The sequence below is a fragment of the Anabrus simplex genome, chromosome 1 (genome assembly GCF_040414725.1).
Source record: "Anabrus simplex isolate iqAnaSimp1 chromosome 1, ASM4041472v1, whole genome shotgun sequence".
NCBI lineage: Eukaryota > Metazoa > Arthropoda > Insecta > Orthoptera > Tettigoniidae > Anabrus > Anabrus simplex.
In genome coordinates this window covers 1237066766-1237086447 of record NC_090265.1, presented here as the reverse complement: position 1 = coordinate 1237086447, position 19682 = coordinate 1237066766, and the positions used below count along the sequence as shown (strand labels likewise).

The following is a 19682-nucleotide window of genomic DNA, read 5'->3' as shown; positions in this document are numbered from 1 at the left end:
CACTCTCCAATATAATTTCGTCTGTCAGTCATTAATCTTTGCCCCAGAGTAGTGCGACAGGCTTTGGCAGCTGGCACAATTCCTATGCTCGCAGCTAGTTGGGGGCTTCATTTATTCCATTCCTGACCCAGTCAAATGACTGGAAACAGCTGTGGATTCTCGTAAGTGTGTGAACGACAAGTCGACCTGAAGTGTGTGACAGATAGAGCAAATTTGAATTTCTGGTAAATCGTCTTAGTAGTTACGAACTGAGTGATAGTCTTTATTTTGGGAAACTTCGTTAAACAGAGCCCTTGTTTTAGCCTTGTGTTAGCCTTTGAAAGCAGCATTAATAATTCGAGTGATGTGTGCAAGTGTGGTGTTCCTTTGACAAATTGCAAGGAAGACTTGAAACTCAGGAGCAAGTAACCTCATTATCAAAGTAAAAATGTAATTATTGTGTTTCATTAACTAATGCTCATTTTCTGAAGACAGTACGTCCTTTAAATTGTTTGTTGGGTGTGTGCAGTACTAGCTTTAGTCGAGTTCAGTATGTTGGTGAAGGATGCATGATGGGCCAATGGGCATGTTGACATAGTGTTAATAACACTAGTTAACAAATTTAAACATTTTTATTTTTTTGCATCTGGTTTGTAAATGGGTGGGTTTACCTAATTTTGGTGTGATGAATATACTGGTAAAATCATTTTTTCTCTATGACGTCACATTTCCTAGATATACAGCAGAATAAAAAACGGCAATAGCGAAAATTGACACAATTAAGTCAAACAAAAATACACATTCAGAACGTTTGAAATCAATACTGTTTTGTATGTATATATGGGCATGATGCCAATAAAAGGTCCTAATTATTTCAGAAGATATTTTCACCTTTAATCGTCTTTGGTTTTTGAAATATGCCACGACGGAGCTCTTCTTTTGTTTGCCGTTTCATCACTCTCCCTAACAAGACCCCAGCAGTAGTCACCCATCATCGAAGGGTTCCAATGGCTTTGGTAACGATGTTCCATGGTAAGAATGTCTTGGTGAAAGCGTTCACCATGCTCATCGCTTACGGCTCCCAAATTTTCCGGGAAGAAATCAAGGTGAGAATGTAAAAAGTGAATTTTAAGCGACATTCTACACCCCATGTTCTTATAGTTGTCCAACAGATCATTCACAATGGTAACATAGTTTTTGTCTTTCCTGTTACCCAAAAAGCCCTTCACAATTGCTTTAAAAGAAGACAAAGCAGCTAATTGGATATCTGTGAGTTTGGTATCAAAGGTTGGGTCTTTCAGCAATTTTCTTATTTGTGGTCCAACAAATATACCCTCTTTCAGCTTTGCCTCACTTAATTTGGGAAACTTTTCTTTTAAGTGATTGAAGGCCTCACCTTCTTTATCCAGAGCTTTTACAAAGTTCTTGATAAGGCCCAACTTGATATGAAGGGGAGGCAAAATGATTTTATCGGGCTCAGCCAATGGGGTATTGTTCACATTTACGTTTCCAGGAACATATGACTTCCTTACAGGCCATTCCTTGACTCTATAGTGATTCTTGGTGTCACTGCTGTCCCAAAGGCACAAAAAGCAGCAGTATTTCGTGAATCCAGCCTGTAAACCTGTAAGGAGTGCAACAACTTTTAAATCACAGCAAAGCTGCCATTCATGACCCTTATATTTGATTGCCTCTAGCAGCAAAGCCATGGCTTCATATGTTTCTTTCATGTCTACTGCGTAAGCCAAAGGTACCGATGGAAATGCATTGCCATTATGCAGTCCCTGGAGCTAGAAGGTTCCGTTGCTGCAGTCTCGACCCCAAGAGTTCAGCTTGCTGTTTCGAAAGTTTTATATCGCGAATCAAATCGTTCAATTCCTCTTAATTAAAGAACTGAGGTGAAGTGTCATGATATTGATGGCAGTACTCTTCTATATGTTCAGTACTTTCTGATTCACTTGACATGGTGTCTGGTTCAGCGGCTTTCAAGTTACAGGCAGGAACAGGCAACCCCTCATCATGGGGCACAGGCAAATGCACTGAAGATACATTTGGATACTTTATTTTATGTCTAGTTTTGCTTGAATGTCCCGAAATATTTGTAAGACAGAAGTAACAGTCTGAATAATGGTCTTTAGGCTCACACCACACCATCGGAACAGCGAATGTCATGGCTCGGCGTTTTCCTTTCAACCACTCGGTTAAGGTTGTAGTACAGGTTATGCAGGCAATATGAGGTGCAAAATTTTTATCTTAATCACCAACAGGACGATCAAAATACAATTTATATGCCTTCTTAATCAAATCAGTGATTGGTTTCCTTTCTAGCCTTTTGGAGTGAATTTCCCACACACACAACAAAAGTTGTCGGGGTGGTTTAGACAGCAACGAGATTTGCTAGTTGCCATTTTTCTTAGTGTAAGTTTTAAACACAAAAAATTTGCACTATCTTTCACCGGAAACACTCAGTGAGGATCTCTTTCACACCACTGGATTACCACACCAACCATTTACTGACGATTTGTAGATCTTCTAGCTCTCCTCTGCAAATCAATAAGAAACAATTAGACATCAAAACAGAAGAACAGCAAAAAGCGAAATACTGAATACAAAAATAAAAAACCTTTAAAAACTCAAAAATGGTACGTGCTATCACATTTTGAAAGGTATATTCGGATTCTACACACCAAAATACATGCTAATTGATGTATCACATTCCAGATGCGAAATGGCTGTTGACTAGTGTAATAGAAAAAAGTTATTTTGTTCCGTGTCTTGTTGCTTTTTTATTTAGTCGGTATTTATGTTTTAAATTAAGAGAAGTTTGTTAGGGCTTTCTTTACAATTTCCTTTTCATCGCGCCACACTAGTAAGTCTTGTAGCGACGAAAAGATAGGAAAGCGGTAGGATCGGGAAGGAAGTGACCGTGGTCCTGATTAAAGTTTAGTTCACATAACTGTGTACTTACATTCGGGAGATGGTGTTTTCAAAGATGGTTTTCTGTAGTTTCCCATTTTTACTGGTTTTACGTCCCTCTAAATACTTTTACGGTTTTTGGAGACGCCGAGGTCCCTGAATTTTCTCCCACAGGATTTCTTTCACTTATCAGAACATCTACCGACAGGAGGCTGACGTATTTGAGCACCTTCAAACACCACCGGACTGAGGGGGGATCGAACCTACCAATTTGAACTCGCAAGGCCAACGCTCTACCACGTGGTATATCCAGCCTAGGGTTTCCCATTTCCACACCAAGAAAATGCTTGAGTTGTACCTTAATTAAGGCTACGACCACTTCCCTCCTATTTATAGCCCTTTCCTATTTCATCACTAAAAGATCGAATTTGGTAGGTACGACATTAACACTAGTATTTGTTGTGTACAGTATTTAGCATAATCCACCAGAAAACTAACGTTTGCTCATCTATATTCGAAATTCACGTTCAGCACCAAAGTGGACGTTGTAGTAAGTTAGTCCTTTTCTCTTCTGTACATTCAAGGTCGACGTCAGTATGCTTGAAACGTGACTACTTCTTTGTCGTTGGTTGTCGGTACGTTAACGCTTGTTACATAAACAGTTACTTGTCAGACGAGTGGAATTCGAATTACACACATTCTTTGCCAAAGTAGACTAATCACAGAAGCTGGCTGCTTCAGTATTGTCTAATAAAACTTGGATATGATCAGTCGACATAGCGTTGCTGATATTCTTGAACTTACAGCAATTCGTTTCTGATATGAATGTTTATGATTTTTTAAGTCTTCAAAGTTTTCTTCTACGGCATATGATAGTAATGTGAAAGCAAGCCACACATATAGATGACAGAAATAAGGAGATTGCCTATTGGTAATAAGAAATGGGTGAATAGACATTCGTGAATTAGAACACAACTCTGAGGTGAACTTTCGGTGAAAGCAAGCCACACATATAGATGACAGAAATAAGGAGATTACCTATTGGTAATAAGAAATGGGTGAAGAGACATTCGTGAATTAGGACACAACTCTGAGGTGAACTTTCGGTTTCAGTGATAGTGATGTTCACTTTCCTTCAGATCGTCCAGATAATTCATAAAGATGAGCTCAAGGCATCAACCTCTGGTTCTCACTATGGACGAAAGTCTGTCATTCTGCAAAATGACTCATCGTCGCTAAAGGTACTTCATAAGCCAATGATCTTTTCTTTCATTCTTAATCCGTTTACCCTCTAGGGTTGGTTTTTCCCTCGGACTCAGCGAGGGATCCCACCTCTACCGCCTCAAGGGCAGGGTCCTGGAGCTTCAGACTCTGGATCGGGGGATAGAACTGGGGAGGATGACCAGTACGGTACCTCGCCCAGGTGGCCTCACCTGCTATGCTGAAGAGGGGCCTTGCGGGGGGATGGGAAGATTGGAAGGGATAGACAAGGAAGTGAGAAGGAAGCGGCCGTGGCCTTAAGTTAGGTACTATCCCGTCATTTTCCTGGAGGAGAAGAGGGAAACCACGGAAAATCACTTTCAGGATGGCTGGGGTGGAAATCGAACCCACCTCTACTCAGTTGACCTCCCGAGGCTGAGTGGACCCCGTTCCAGCCCTCGTGGCACTTTTAGAACCCGGACCTCTCGGGGTGGCAGCTAATCACACTAACCACTACACCACAGAGGCGGACCTTAAGCCAATGATCTAAAGAAAATATTACTCCAGAGAAAGGAAATCTCCGAAGGATTGGTCACGTAAGGATCAAAACAGCACACAATACTAAGAGTGACATCTCTTAAAATCAACATCAATTGAAAGGTCATTAAACAAACATTAGTTTGCAAACTATACTGAGCGGTACGAAAAACGCGTGCGTACTTCTGTTTAGAAGTTACTGTAAACATATAAAAACGTCAGAACTTTCGGATCAAACTACTAAATTGTTTTGTGATACACATACGTTGACATTTTTGTTATCTCGATGAATGCAATGGTCAGAAAATGTCAGCTACTGCTCCACTTGAAGATAACTTGTATAGAAACGAGACACCCTGGAGCTGACAGAGAATCAATTCTGGCGGCGAGCGTCGCTGTACGAGACAGGCTACCACAGCCAATGTAATTGATTCCAGTTCCTCCCGTGAATCACTTGCCGGATAAGATATCAGATGAAACGTGCTCGTAGCGAATCACTTGCATGGCTAAACTTCAAATGCCGATGGTTATTGATACATCTGAAAAGAGACAAATTACATTGTCTAACACGGTTACTGAACTAAAATAGTGACTGTAAGTTAGTAGTCCTAACGGCCACGGAGAATCGTCGGATTTCTTTCAGCAAAAAATTGCTTTTGTAACTATTACAATTTCAGTATCGTTTAGGTCTTGGACCTTAGCACTTTAAAACATAGGCTATTAAGAAATGATCAAACAGTTTTATAATATCCTTTGTGCTCTCCAATAATTTCGCCCTAAAATGTTAATTGCTATTCGACATGCCGACTACACACCTTTCAATTTAAAGGAATTGAAGGCAACCCTATTTATATAATACTTCTCCGCTAGCTGGAATACCCGACATTGTCAGACGGCCGAAAATTTGAACTCGAGTCTCAAAGGAGAAAGATCAGTGATTTATCGCCTCATCCAAGGAGGAGCTGGTAGCCCTTAATCCTCAAACACTGGTTAATGTAATTTGGTGAGAAGCCATTTTAATACAGCTAGGTGAATTTCATGATCCAATATGAAGCGTGAATATTCCGAAAGAAGCTGTAACATCATTTAGGGGTACACATGCGACCAGTGTGCTAAAGCAAACAGAGTTAACAAGCAAACGAAGAATAGAGAGCGGTTAAAAGGATCAAAATCACCTGGCAGAGAAACCTAACTAATCAAAACCAAACCAAACCAACACCCACGGAGCTAGAGCTCTAATGGACCTTGGTCTACCAAGCGATCACTACTGAGCCCGAAGGCCTGCAGACTACGAGATAACGCATGATCAATGCAACGAATCTTCTCAGCCGTTACTCTTGGCTTTCTAGACCGGTGCCGCCACCTCAGTGGTATATAGGTCCTCAATTGTAATCACGTAAGCTGAGTGGACCTCGAACCAGCCCTCAGATCTAGGTAAAAATCCCTGAGCTGACCGGGAATCCATCCCGCGTTGTCTGTGTGAGAGGGAGGCCCGCTATCCCTAGACCGCGGGGCAGGAGGCACAGATACCTGGATGACTTAATTCCCACCAAGTCACGCTACAGGGCAGAATGAAACTCTTTGCTCTGTGGATTAAAACAAATATCTCAAAACGGAGTGTCCTTGTTTCCGGGATCAACAAGTCGTGTTTCCATCGTCAGGGCATTTAAAATGAGCTCCACCTGGTCGTTCCATGCGGTAGCGTAGCCAGAATCGACCGATAGTGGGTGGGGGTGGGGGTGTTATAGTTACAGAACATAAAGAAGGTGTTTGTGTATGGTTTTGCGGGCATGCATGGGTGTCATTATAAGGGCACTGATACAAGTCAGTTATGTTGATATTCAGATTGCTGTACGGACACACAAAATCTCACATTAAAATACAGAACAAGAACAATATGATCAAGGCGAATAGTTTTACGGCGAATTGTATGTTCAGATTACAATCTAAAATCCAACCTTCGAGGCTTTATAGAACATATATTCAAGAAATCTGTTGGTTTTACAATTATGTCTTCGTGAATGTTCAAAAGAGCAAACCCATTGAGTCGACTTTCGCTTGTTTATTGTCAGTATTCATTTTCTTTTGTAAAACTTCCATGGGGCGGGGGTTTGATCTAACCCCCAAGTAACCCCCTCCCCCCTTGGCTACGTCCTTGCTTCTATGAGAGAAATCCCTTTTCTAACCATACGGTGACCGCACCGCATCTTAGACCCAGGAGGAGCTTTGTTCAGAGGACAGTGCCCCTGGAGACCAATCCAGAGATCCGGTCTGTGCCGCTCTGGAAGGAAACAGCACTAATTCAGGAAAAATTAAGAAGGAATGAGCAGTGTACATCAATTACCGCATGCCACATGGGGAACCTTGAGGACTGGGGTGTCGAGGTGCCGAAATAATCTTAAAAAGTGGGACTACGCTGCAGACGCAAGATGCGATCGCAGAGAGATCCAGTCCCAGTACAAAGATATGAACGACTCTTTTCTCAAGAAGATCTCATACTCACCATGGAAAGAGCGATGAAAGCTTCTGAGTTGAGGAAAGGAAAAAAAAAATAGTGTGCCTCCCGCACAAGGAATGTTAAGTAAGTTCGATTAGTAAAACATAATGTAATCCAGATCTTAAGTACACAAAATTTTGTAGGCTCTACCGTTCATCAATAGATGTTACATTAGTTCCACATTCCATCGAACACTGGGTAACAAATGTAAAAAAATATTATACTATATAAACTTCTTTTTTATCTACTTCAATGCAGGGACTGGAGCATTAAAACAAAGGGCGCGTAAATTAATGCTTAATCCAAGTTAAATATGCAACCCAATGAATCTCCAGTTTATTACAAAACTAAGATGTTGCAATAGTCTGAAATATGTTATGTTTGTAAATTTAAAATTACCGTTCTCCTCGTCGATTCCCAACAAGTAGCACAAGCGTTAACACAGGAGTTTGTTTTCATCTGTACGCTGCATGTGCCATCCTTTCGAGTAGATATTGGGCTTATGAACATTAACAGCCGCCCGTTGTCGTGTACTCCACTTGGCTGTACTATGAATTAACAGAGCTCCCAACCGTATTAACGGATTAGCATCCCACACATGGGGACAGCGGTTACCCAATAATAAGGAGTGGTATGAGATATAGATCATAATTCGTACCACATGGATGCACTTCCCCAATGTGCTACACTTAAATCATTGCTTACCTCTCTGTGCTACCGTTAAGAGGGGGAATCAAAATACACAAAGAAGAATATGTCCTTAATATAAAAAATTAATTAATATTTTTCCTTTTTTCTTCCCTTTAGGGACTTGGTACATCATTTTCAACCACCTGAATGTTTACTGTGTATGAGGAAATGCCATCGCACTTCAAAGGAAAATTTAAAGTTTACTTATCCAACAAAAATAGTAATAATAATCGATATAGGCTAAATGAAATCGTAACAACCGTATGTCTGTACATTGACTGTTTTGACAAAATGTTCGTACAGTTATCCGTTTCAGGTGTAATGATGCCCAACTGCATAGTTTTTAGCTTCAGTTTCCTGAAAGTCCTCATTTTCAAACCCCACCCCCGCCCCCCAAAAAGCAATACTGAGGCTCAATCTGCCAGACGAGCTAGAAAATTGAAATTTGGCAAAATTATACGTTAATCTGTAATCGACGGAAGTGGAACATGGACGATAACTAGCTCAGAAAGAAAGAGAATAGAAACTTTCGAAATGTGGTGTTACAGAAGAATGCTGAAGGTGAGATGGATAGATCGAAATACGAATGAAGAGATACTGATTCGAATTGGTGAGACGAGATCGATTTGGATAAATTTGACCAGAAGAAGAAATAGAATGATAGGACACATTTTAAGACAGTTGGTTTTTGAGGGAACTGTAGGCGGTAATAACGGTAGGGATAGACCAAGGTATGAACATGGCAAGCAGATTAGAGCAGATGTAGCATGCAGCAGTTACGTATACATGAAAGGGTTAGCACAGGATAGGCTTGCATGGAGAGCTGCATCAAACCAGTCTATGGACTGATGACCCAAACAACAATATTATTATGATTATTAATAAGGAGAAGGGAAAAATAGGGATTATTATACCAAGGTTGGGGTATGACCTCTATACAAAAGCTAGTCAAATTATATGGGATATTTTTGGGTTCAGATTACACATTTGGAAACTCTGTAGATTCCGTTGTTTGTTATGACGTATATACGCCATAGTACAGATAACCTAACTCTTGTAAAACCTTCAATTATTATTGTTTATATATTTGTATTATCTTTTATTAAATGTTAAGTACGACCATACCCTGTAAATATATACTGTACATTTGTATAACCTCAAAATCTGTGTAGTCGAAAACTGTAGAACACACTGTAATATGCTTATGTTGGGTATAATCCAATACCATTCTGTTACATATGGAGGTTTCTGGAAACTTACAGTAATGATTTATTATCCAGATACATGTAGAAACATTAGGAATGTTGTAGACATGTCCATATGTATTTATAAACGGTAATCGAACATTCGAGTTTGATCTACTCCAATCGATAGGCCGGTCGATCGATTGCCGCTTGTGTGTTCCATTTAGAATGTTGCCACTTGGTTGCAAGAACATTTCCAGAAGTCGATATTTCTAGACTGTTTGTCGAACAGTAAGTATACCGAGCTAAGAGGTCGACAGTCAGTCAGTGTTGGACTCGGAGTGAGAGTTGGACTCCGTAGTAAAGTCAGTCAGTGTTACACTCGCAGTCAGAGTTGGACTCCGTAGTGAAGTCAGTCAGTACTGCACTCGGAGTCAGAGTTGGACTCCGTAGTGAAGTCACTCAGTGTTGCACCCGGAGTCAGAGTTGGACTCCGTAGTGAAGTCAGTCAGTGTTGCACTCGGAGTGAGAGTTGGACTCCGTAGTGAAGACAGTCAGTACTGCACTCGGAGTCAGAGTTGAACTCCGTGGTGAAGTCAGTCAGTGTTGCACTCGGAGTCAGAGTTGGACTCCGTAGTGAAGTCAGTCAGTGTTGCACTCGGAGTCAGAGTTGGACTCCGTGGTGAAGTCAGTCAGTGTTGCACTCGGAGGGAGAGTTGGACTCCGTGGTGAAGTCAGTCAGTGTTGCACTCGGAGTCAGAGTTGAACTCCGTGGTGAAGTCAGTCAGTGTTGCACTCGGAGTCAGAGTTGGACTCCGTAGTGAAGTCAGTCAGTGTTGCACTCGGAGTGAGAGTTGGACTCCGTAGTGAAGTCAGTCAGTGTTGCACTCGGAGGGAGAGTTGGATTCCGTAGTGAAGTCAGTCAGTGTTGCACTCGGAGTCAGAGTTGGACTCCATAGTGAAGTCAGTCAGTGTTGCACTCGGAGTGAGAGTTGGACTCCGTAGTGAAGTCAGTCAGTGTTGCACTCGGAGTCAGAGTTGAACTCCGTGGTGAAGTCAGTCAGTGTTGCACTCGGAGTCAGAGTTGGACTCCGTAGTGAAGTCAGTCAGTGTTGCACTCGGAGTCAGAGTTGGACTCCGTGGTGAAGTCAGTCAGTGTTGCACTCGGAGGGAGAGTTGGACTCCGTAGTGAAGTCAGTCAGTGTTGCACTCGGAGTCAGAGTTGAACTCCGTGGTGAAGTCAGTCAGTGTTGCACTCGGAGTCAGAGTTGGACTCCGTAGTGAAGTCAGTCAGTGTTGCACTCGGAGTCAGAGTTGGACTCCGTGGTGAAGTCAGTCAGTGTTGCACTCGGAGGGAGAGTTGGACTCCGTGGTGAAGTCAGTCAGTGTTGCACTCGGAGTCAGAGTTGGACTCCGTAGTGAAGTCAGTCAGTGTTGCACTCGGAGTCAGAGTTGGACTCCGTGGTGAAGTCAGTCAGTGTTGCACTCGGAGTCAGAGTTCGACGCCGTGGTGAAGTCAGTCAGTGTTGCACTCGGAGTCAGAGTTGGACTCCGTGGTGAAGTCAGTCAGTGTTGCACTCGGAGGGAGAGTTGGACTCCGTGGTGAAGTCAGTCAGTGTTGCACTCGGAGTCAGATTTGGACTCCGTAGTGAAGTCAGTCAGTGTTGCACTCGGAGTCAGAGTTGGACTCCGTGGTGAAGACAGTCAGTACTGCACTCGGAGTCAGAGTTGAACTCCGTGGTGAAGTCAGTCAGTGTTGCACTCGGAGTCAGAGTTGGACTCCGTAGTGAAGTCAGTCAGTGTTGCACTCGGAGTGAGAGTTGGACTCCGTAGTGAAGACAGTCAGTACTGCACTCGGAGTCAGAGTTGAACTCCGTGGTGAAGTCAGTCAGTGTTGCACTCGGAGTCAGAGTTGGACTCCGTGGTGAAGTCAGTCAGTGTTGCACTCGGAGTCAGAGTTGGACTCCGTGGTGAAGTCAGTCAGTGTTGCACTCGGAGTCAGAGTTGAACTCCGTGGTGAAGTCAGTCAGTGTTACACTCGGAGTCAGAGTTGGACTCCGTGGTGAAGTCAGTCAGTGTTGCACTCGGAGTCAGAGTTGGACTCCGTGGTGAAGTCAGTCAGTGTTGCACTCGGAGTCAGAGTTGGACTCCGTAATGAAGACAGTCAGTACTGCACTCGGAGTCAGAGTTGAACTCCGTGGTGAAGTCAGTCAGTGTTGCACTCGGAGTGAGAGTTGGACTCCGTAGTGAAGTCAGTCAGTGTTGCACTCGGAGGGAGAGTTGGACTCCGTAGTGAAGTCAGTTAGTGTTGCACTCGGAGTCAGAGTTGGACTCCGTGGTGAAGTCAGTCAGTGTTGCACTCGGAGTCAGAGTTGGACTCCGTGGTGAAGTCAGTCAGTGTTGCACTCGGAGGGAGAGTTGGACTCCGTGGTGAAGTCAGTCAGTGTTACACTCGGAGTCAGAGTTGGACTCCGTAGTGAAGTCAGTCAGTGTTGCACTCGGAGGGAGAGTTGGACTCCGTAGTGAAGTCAGTCAGTACTGCACTCGGAGTCAGAGTTGGACTCCGTAGTGAAGTCAGTCAGTACTGCACTCGGAGTCAGAGTTGGACTCCGTAGTGAAGTCAGTCAGTGTTGCACTCGGAGTCAGAGTTGGACTCCGTGGTGAAGTCAGTCAGTGTTGCACTCGGAGTCAGAGTTGGACTCCGTAGTGAAGTCAGTCAGTGTTGCACTCGGAGTCAGAGTTGGACTCCGTAGTGAAGTCAGTCAGTGTTGCACTCGGAGTCAGAGTTGGACTCCGTGGTGAAGTCAGTCAGTGTTGCACTCGGAGTCAGAGTTGAACTCCGTGGTGAAGTCAGTCAGTGTTGCACTCGGAGTCAGAGTTGGACTCCGTGGTGAAGTCACTCAGCGTTGCACGCGGAGTCAGAGTTGGACTCCGTAGTGAAGTCATTGTTCACTTGGAGTCAGAGTTGGACTCCGTAGTGAAGTCACTCAGTGTTGGGCTCCGTGGTGGAGCCAGTGTTGGTGCTGGACTCCGTAGTGAGTTAGTCAGTCAGTGAGACAGTGGCAGAGAGAGACTGTAGAGAGAATGTAGAGTGTGGGTTAGGGCGAGTTGATGTCTGTATTTGTCAGAATCGACTTGAGTGAGAGGGTAATGAGTCTTGCCTTGTGATGGCATAGTAAATAATCAGTGTGTGGACTGCTTATATCTGTACTTTTCAGAATTGACTGTGTGATGGGGAATTGAATAACCAGTGTGATAACTTGCTGATATCTGTACTGGCAGAATCGATAGGGTAAATTGCTTCAGTATGTATCCCTTAATAGAGTAGTGTTGTGTATAATTGTGTAAAACTGTGTGCCGTTAAGGAATAGACGTAGCAGCAATAAAGTGGTTTTATGTAAGGAAGTGAACGTATCTCGTGTGATATTTATTTATACCAAAAAATCGCATTGAGAGAGAGAGAGTTAACAGATCAACAACAAAGATCATTTCGCACTGCTGCCTCGTACTTTTTATATGAAGTCGATGACGTATCTATCCGTATCAACAAATTATTAGCAGAAAACACTTTTTCTAATCAAGATTAAAAGTCAGTTTACTGTACAACCACAGAGAACTAAATGTTTTTTCCACAGAACGTCGTGCAGTCAACACCACTATGCATTTTTTTTAAATATAATTTTCAGTCAAATAGTTGTTCTTGACGTCCGTCAACAAGCTGTTTAGCACAGCTGCCACGACTCTATTCTCTGATTTCAAACGGCGGTCTGCAGCAAGTGGTGGTGTTACCAGTGACACTCGCTAAATGGAAAATATTTTGTATTCTTGGATGGAGGCAGAACATTGTAGTCGGACCGTCATGTCGTCTATTAATATATGAAATACGTATATTATACACCACCAACAGATATGGCCATTGAAACACATCCTAATTCAATTTATCGGCAATATTCAGGCTTGCTACATTCAAATGATAGATATGTGCTGTAATATAATGCAGGCAATGAAAGTGATTGATGTACCTTGCCAACAAATTTCGCTATTCATAAAGTTTATCAATACCAAGCTATATACAACAGGCGCATTTACATACATACATACATACATACATACATACATACATACATACATACATACATACATACATACATACATACATAGACTCCTTGACAGAATGGTCAGCGCAGGATTCACAGGAACCTGGGTTCGATTTCCAGCTGTGCCTGGATTTTAGCCACTTCTGATTAATTCTTCTGACTGGGTGATTGGGTGTTTTTCTTCGTCTTAATACAAATATTCACTTACACTAACATCACATTACCAACCAACACAGCCACACGCAATAATGAATACTTCCCTTCATAGAGAGCTGGCGTCAGGGAAGACATCTGTCCACATGTAGTGCTGAACCCAAGTTACTGGGAAGAGACCAGGAAAGAGAAGCAGAAAAGGAAGATTAATACATATGTATGTAAAGAGAAGTCAAATGAAAACGGACCGTTTGCCGAAAATTATGGGAGAACATTTCATACCTCAAAATTTATCACACTGTTCGAGTTGGCCGTGCAGTTAGAGTTGCATAGCTTTGAGCTTCCATTCGGAAGATGGTGGGTTCGAATCCAACTGTCGGTAGGCCTGAAGATGGTTTTCCGTGGTTTCCCATTTCCGCATTAATTCAGTCCACAGACGCTTCCTTTTCAATCCTAGCTCTCTTTCATATTTGCGTCGCCAAAACTTTCAATGTGTTAGTGCGCCGTAAAACCATTAACAAAAACAAAATATCACCAGAACTGTTAAGGCATTTATCCCATTGGATGATGAAATGGCCAATCCTATCCTTGAAAGAAGAAACCACTTTTCCCTTTGCGAAAATCAGATGATCATAAATATGATTCTCGATCATCGCAATCCATCAACGGCTGCGAATTTCAGATGACCGTTAGACATAGCCTACACGGTTGCTAGGTAACATTGTCTGGCGTTCCATCCATACCTCACATCAGAGCCTGCATGGTTGCTAGGGTTACATTGTCTGGCGTTCCACCCATACCTCACATCAGAGCCTGCATGGTTGCTAGGATTACATTGTCTGGCGTTCCATCCATACCTCACATCAGAGCCTGCATATTTGCTAGGGTTACATTGTCTGGCGTTCCATCCATACCTCACATCAGAGCCTGCATGGTTGCTAGAGTTACATTGTCTGGCGTTCCATCCATACCTCACATCAGAGCCTGCATGGTTGCTAGGGTTACATTGTCTGGCGTTCCATCCATACCTCACATCAGAGCCTGCATGGTTGCTAGGTAACATTGTCTGGCGTTCCATCCATACCTCACATCAGAGCCTGCATGGTTGCTAGGTAACATTGTCTGGCGATCCATCCATACCTCACATCAGAGCCTGCATGGTTGCTAGGGTTACATTGTCTGGCGTTCCATCCATACCTCACATCAGAGCCTGCATGGTTGCTAGGGTTACATTGTCTGGCGTTCCATCCATACCTCACATCAGAGCCTGCATGGTTGCTAGGTAACATTGTCTGGCGTTCCATCCATACCTCACATCAGAGCCTGCATGGTTGCTAGGGTTACATTGTCTGGCGTTCCATCCATACCTCACATCAGAGCCTGCATGGTTTCTAGGGTTACATTTCCGTTACACATTGTGTTACGATAACTTCCGTAACGAAGATTTCCAGATGACAAATGTATGTCAAAAATTGGCGGGATGTCGACGGAACCACATCCGTACCCAGTATCACACATTATCGTCTGAATCCAAACTAATATCCACGAATATCTGAATGAGTACAGAAGTGGTTCTGTCGACAGTCTACCAGGGGTTTTCAAGCTTCAAATGAAGCTTACTGCTGTAATTTATGTAATCTTCACTTATCAGAAAACAGGAACACTGAGATAAATCACTTTTACGTATTGCAGTTGTAGTTTCCAACCATTCAATAAAAATCCCAGGATCACTTGTAGAGAAATTCAAAGCTATACATATGATCAATTAGTAAGACCAGTAAGTAAATGTCGTATGGCTTTTAGTGCTAGGATATCCCAGGACGGATTCGGCTCGCCAGGTGAAGGTCTTTATATTTAACACCTGTAGGCGACTTACGCGTCGTGATGAGGATGAAATTATGATGCAGACAAGACATACACCTAGCCCCCGGGTCATTGGAATTAGCCAATTAAGGTTAAAATTCCCGACCCGGCCGGGAATCGAACCCGGTACCCTCTGAACCGAAAGCCAGTACGCTGACCTTTCAGCCAACGAGTCGGACAGTAAGACCAGTGAAATGTTACTATAACCCTTAATTTCATTTTTGTGACTATCGCTAGCCTAACGTCCCCTTTGCATAGCAGAACCTCCGATGAGAGTGGGTAGCGTCTGTTGCATACAGGCAAGGGGTAACTGTGCATTACTCTGGTGGAGGATAGTGTTGTGTGTGGTGAATGAGTTACGAGTATTTGGTGACAGTACAAACCCTCAGTTCCCGAGCCAAGGCAATTAACCGTTTAAGGTTTAATATAATAATAAGCATAATAATAGTAACAAAATAATAATAATAATAATTTTGTTGTTATCGCTGTTATGTTTGTATCATCAGTCCATAGACTCATTTGATGCACCTCTCCATGCCACCCTCTCCTGTGTTAACATTTTCATTTCTGCGTAACTACTACATCTATACAAATCTGTTTGCCATATTCATATCTTGGTCCACCCCTGTCGTTTTTACCACCTCCATGTCCCTCAAAAACTAACTTAACAAGTCTTTGGTGTCTAAAGATGTGTCCTATCAATCTGTCTCTTCTTCTGGTCAAATTTGGAAAAATTGTACTCCTCTCACCAATTCGATTCAGTAGCTTTGTGATTCGATCCACCCATCTCACATTCAGGATCCTTTTTTAACACCATATTTCAAAAGCTTCTATTCTCGTTCTGTCTGAACTAGTGATCGGCCGTGTTTCACTTCCACAGAATGCCATGCTCCAGACGAAGACTTTCTACTGGAACGTGGCACTGAAACATGGGCAATAACTGGCTCAGAAAGAAAGAGAATAGAAGCTTTTAAAATGTGATGTAGTAGAAGAAATTTGAAGGTAAGATGGGTGGATTGAATCACGAATGAAGAGCTACTGGAATAATTTGGTGAGAAGAGAACATCTTTGGACACTGGCCAGGATTTGTTCAGTTAGTTTTTTGTGTTTTTTTTTTTGCTATTGGCTTTACGTCGCACCGACACAGATACGTCTTATGGCAACGATGGGACAGGAAAGGGCTAGGACAGGGAAGGAAGCAGCCATGGCCTTAATTAAGGTACAGCCCCAGTATTCTCCTGGTGTGAAAATGGGAAACCACGGAAAAGTATCTTCAGGGCTGCCGACAGTAGGGTTCGAAACCACTATCTCCCGAATACAAGATACTTGCCGCACTTAAGCCACTGCAGCTATCGAGCTCGGTTCGGTTAGTTTTTGAGAGGCATGTAGGCAGTAAGAACGGTAGATGTAGACCAAAGTTTAAATATGGCAAACAGATTAGTGTAGATGTACGACGTAGTAGTTACCACAGCACAGGGTGGCATGGCGAGCTGCATCAAATCAGTCTATGGATTAGTGACCCACATTACGTTAAATTTACAATTTAATATAATAGTTAAGGAGAATTTCGAGGGAATATTAGTGAGGTGTCTATAGTTTCAGAACCGTAATTGGGGCGGTGACCGTTGAAAAATGAAATGTTGTATGGCTTTTAGTGCCGGGATATCCCAGGAAGGGTTCAGCTCACCAGGTGCAGGTATTTCTATTTGACTCCCGTAGGCGACCTGCGCGTCGTGATGAGGATGAAAAATGATGATGAAGACAACACATACACCCAGCCCCCGTGCCATTGGAATTAACCAATTAAGGTTAAAATTCCCCACCTGGCCGGGAATCGAACCCGGGACCCTCTGAACCGAAGGCCAGTACGCTGACCGTTCAGCCAACGAGTACTGACCGTTACAAAATATGTAAGCTTTAAAATCGAAATAATTTCCAGACAACATGTACGATGTGTTTTTATTTTTTTTTTTTATTTTTTTTTTGCTAGTTGTTTTACGTCGCACCGACACAGATAGGTCTTACGGCGACGATGGGACAGGAAAGGGCTAGGAGTGGGAAGAAAGCGGCCGTGGCCTTAATTAAGGTACAGCCCCAGCATTTGCCTGGTGTGAAAATGGGAAACCACGGAAAACCATTTTCAGGGCTGCCGACAGTGGGGTTCGAACCTACTATCTCCCGAATACTGGATACTGGCCGCACTTAAGCGACTGCAGCTGTCGAGCTCGGTGTACGATGTGTAAGGACCAGTGTATCTAGTCACAAGAAACTGATGTCGGTATGACAGTTTCAGTCTATATCAGTCTACTCTAACGTTACGATCACTATGTTACAATTCGAGCCCGAATCAGTACACTCTAATGCGTTTACAATACTCATGCCTTGGCTTTCCATCCTCACACACTTCCTTTTTCCCGCGGATATTTTTCTCAGTTCGACTTTATTCTTCTCCGGAGTTCGTTCAGCATTGGTCATAAATATTGTTTTATAGCTCCACGCAGTCACGTAGAGAGATATACCCACCGTATGTTGCAGAAAAGTCACAAGTCAGTATAACTTTACGACCATCGACACGTGGTAGATTTTTATCTTATCTTCTAACTCAAAATGATGCATCATCGCTTCATAAAAATTATTAAAATACCTGAAATCCATAATCATTCTAAAGAAATACAGATAAAGTATTCACAATCCTCAATTATTTCCTATATATAAATGGTATGCCTTCTTAAATGTAAATTTCAAACTCAATAAATTCAACAATAATAGCTGTATAGTGACAGTGGGGTTCCGCATATTTAGTCACGAACGATCCGTCACCCGCGCGATTCATCGCGCATAAAACTTTTGACACACGGACTGTTCGCCTTGTCGCCGGATGATTTTTGATGTGTTAACTTTTATTATCACCGAGCATGTTCTTTTTTCAGTTTGGCTAACTTTGTTGAACCGAGTGAGGTGGCCGTGCGGTTATTGGTGCGCAGCTGTGAGCTTGCATTCGAGTGACAATGGATTCGAACCCCATCGACGCCAACCCTGAAGATGGTTTTGGGTGGTTTCCCATTTTTGCATCAAGCAAATGCTGGGGCTGTACTTTAATTAAGGCCACAGCCGCTTCTATCCCACTCCTAGCCTTTTCCTATCCCATAGTTGCCATAAAACCTATTTGTGTCGGGGACGACGTAAAGAAACTTTAAAAAAAAGCTTTGTTGTGTGTTACATTCCCATCGTTACTGTTTATTGTCTCCAACTTTATATCAAATTTCATTTTTAAGCGGATCCTGCACCAGCGCGACAAACGTTTGGATATTTACGATAACTAAATTTCAGCAATATTTAGCAATGCAAAGTGAAATGAGATTTACTTCAATAAAATGTAGGGGTATAAAGTTCGTATACAAAGGCTTCCTTTAAACGAAATTTAGAATGTAAAGAAATGCCATAACATGCTGTTGTGATCAACGTGAGGATTGAAAATGAGCTCTGCTATCATTTATCGATAAGTCCATTGTTCGAGAACTAATTGAATATTTCCATATCCCTGACTGGGGAAGGGTTCAAACTGCAGAATGTAAGACTTCAATGAAAGCGACTGCAAGTACATCGGCAAGGATTCCAGCCCAAACAATAATAATAATAATAATAATAATAATAATAATAATAATAATAATAATAATAATAATAATAATAATAATAATAATGTCCGCCTCTGTGGTGTAGTGGTTAGCGTGATTAGCTGCCACCCCCGGAGGCCCGGGTTCGATTCCCGGCTCTGCCACGAAATTTGAAAAGTGGTACGAGGGCTGGAACGGGGTCCACTCAGCCTCGGGAGGTCAACTGAGTAGAGGCGGGTTCGATTCCCACCTCAGCCATCCTCGAAGTGGTTTTCCGTTGTTTCCCACTTCACCTCCAGGCGAATGCCGGGATGGTATCTAACTTAAGGCCAAGGGCGCTTCCTTCCCTCATCCTTGCCTATCCCTTCCAATCTTCCCATCCCCCTACAAGGCCCCTGTTCACCACAGCAGGTGAGGACGCCTGGGCGAGGTACTGGTCATACTCCCCAGTTGTATCCCCCGACCAAGAGTCTGAAGCTCCAGGACACTGCCCTTGCGTCGGTAGAGGTGGGATCCCTCGCTGAGTGCGAGGGAAAAGCCGAACCTGGAGGGTAAACAGATGATAATAATAATAATAATAATCATCATCATCATCATAATACCGAGCGAGTTGGCCGTACGTAGTTCCAAGACATGGAACAAGCACAGGAGTTCTACGTTGGAAGTATTCTGCATATATTCTGCTCAGGCAGAGTAGGTTTACGAAGACCATAGCAAGTAACGACTCCGTGGCGCAACGGTAGCGCGTCTGACTCCAGATCAGAAGGTTGCGTGTTCAAATCACGTCGGGGTCAATCGTATTTTTATTCCATGGGAGGGGAATGAATGCGAACATCAAATAGAGAGGGCTTTCATATAAAATGCAAAGATGAATTTTATTCACTGATTCCAATAGTGGGAGATAGTGGGTCCGGGCCCCACTGTCGGCAGGCCTGAAGATGGTTTTCCGTGG

At 43.0% G+C, this 19682-nt stretch overlaps 1 non-coding gene across 1 annotated transcript; it reads left to right on the top strand.

The window, feature by feature from the left end:
- Positions 1 to 19452: 19452 nt before the first annotated feature.
- On the top strand, positions 19453 to 19524 carry TRNAW-CCA (transfer RNA tryptophan (anticodon CCA)). The gene has a single exon. It is a non-coding gene; the product is annotated as a tRNA-Trp (tRNA).
- The last annotated feature ends 158 nt before the right edge of the window (positions 19525 to 19682 follow it).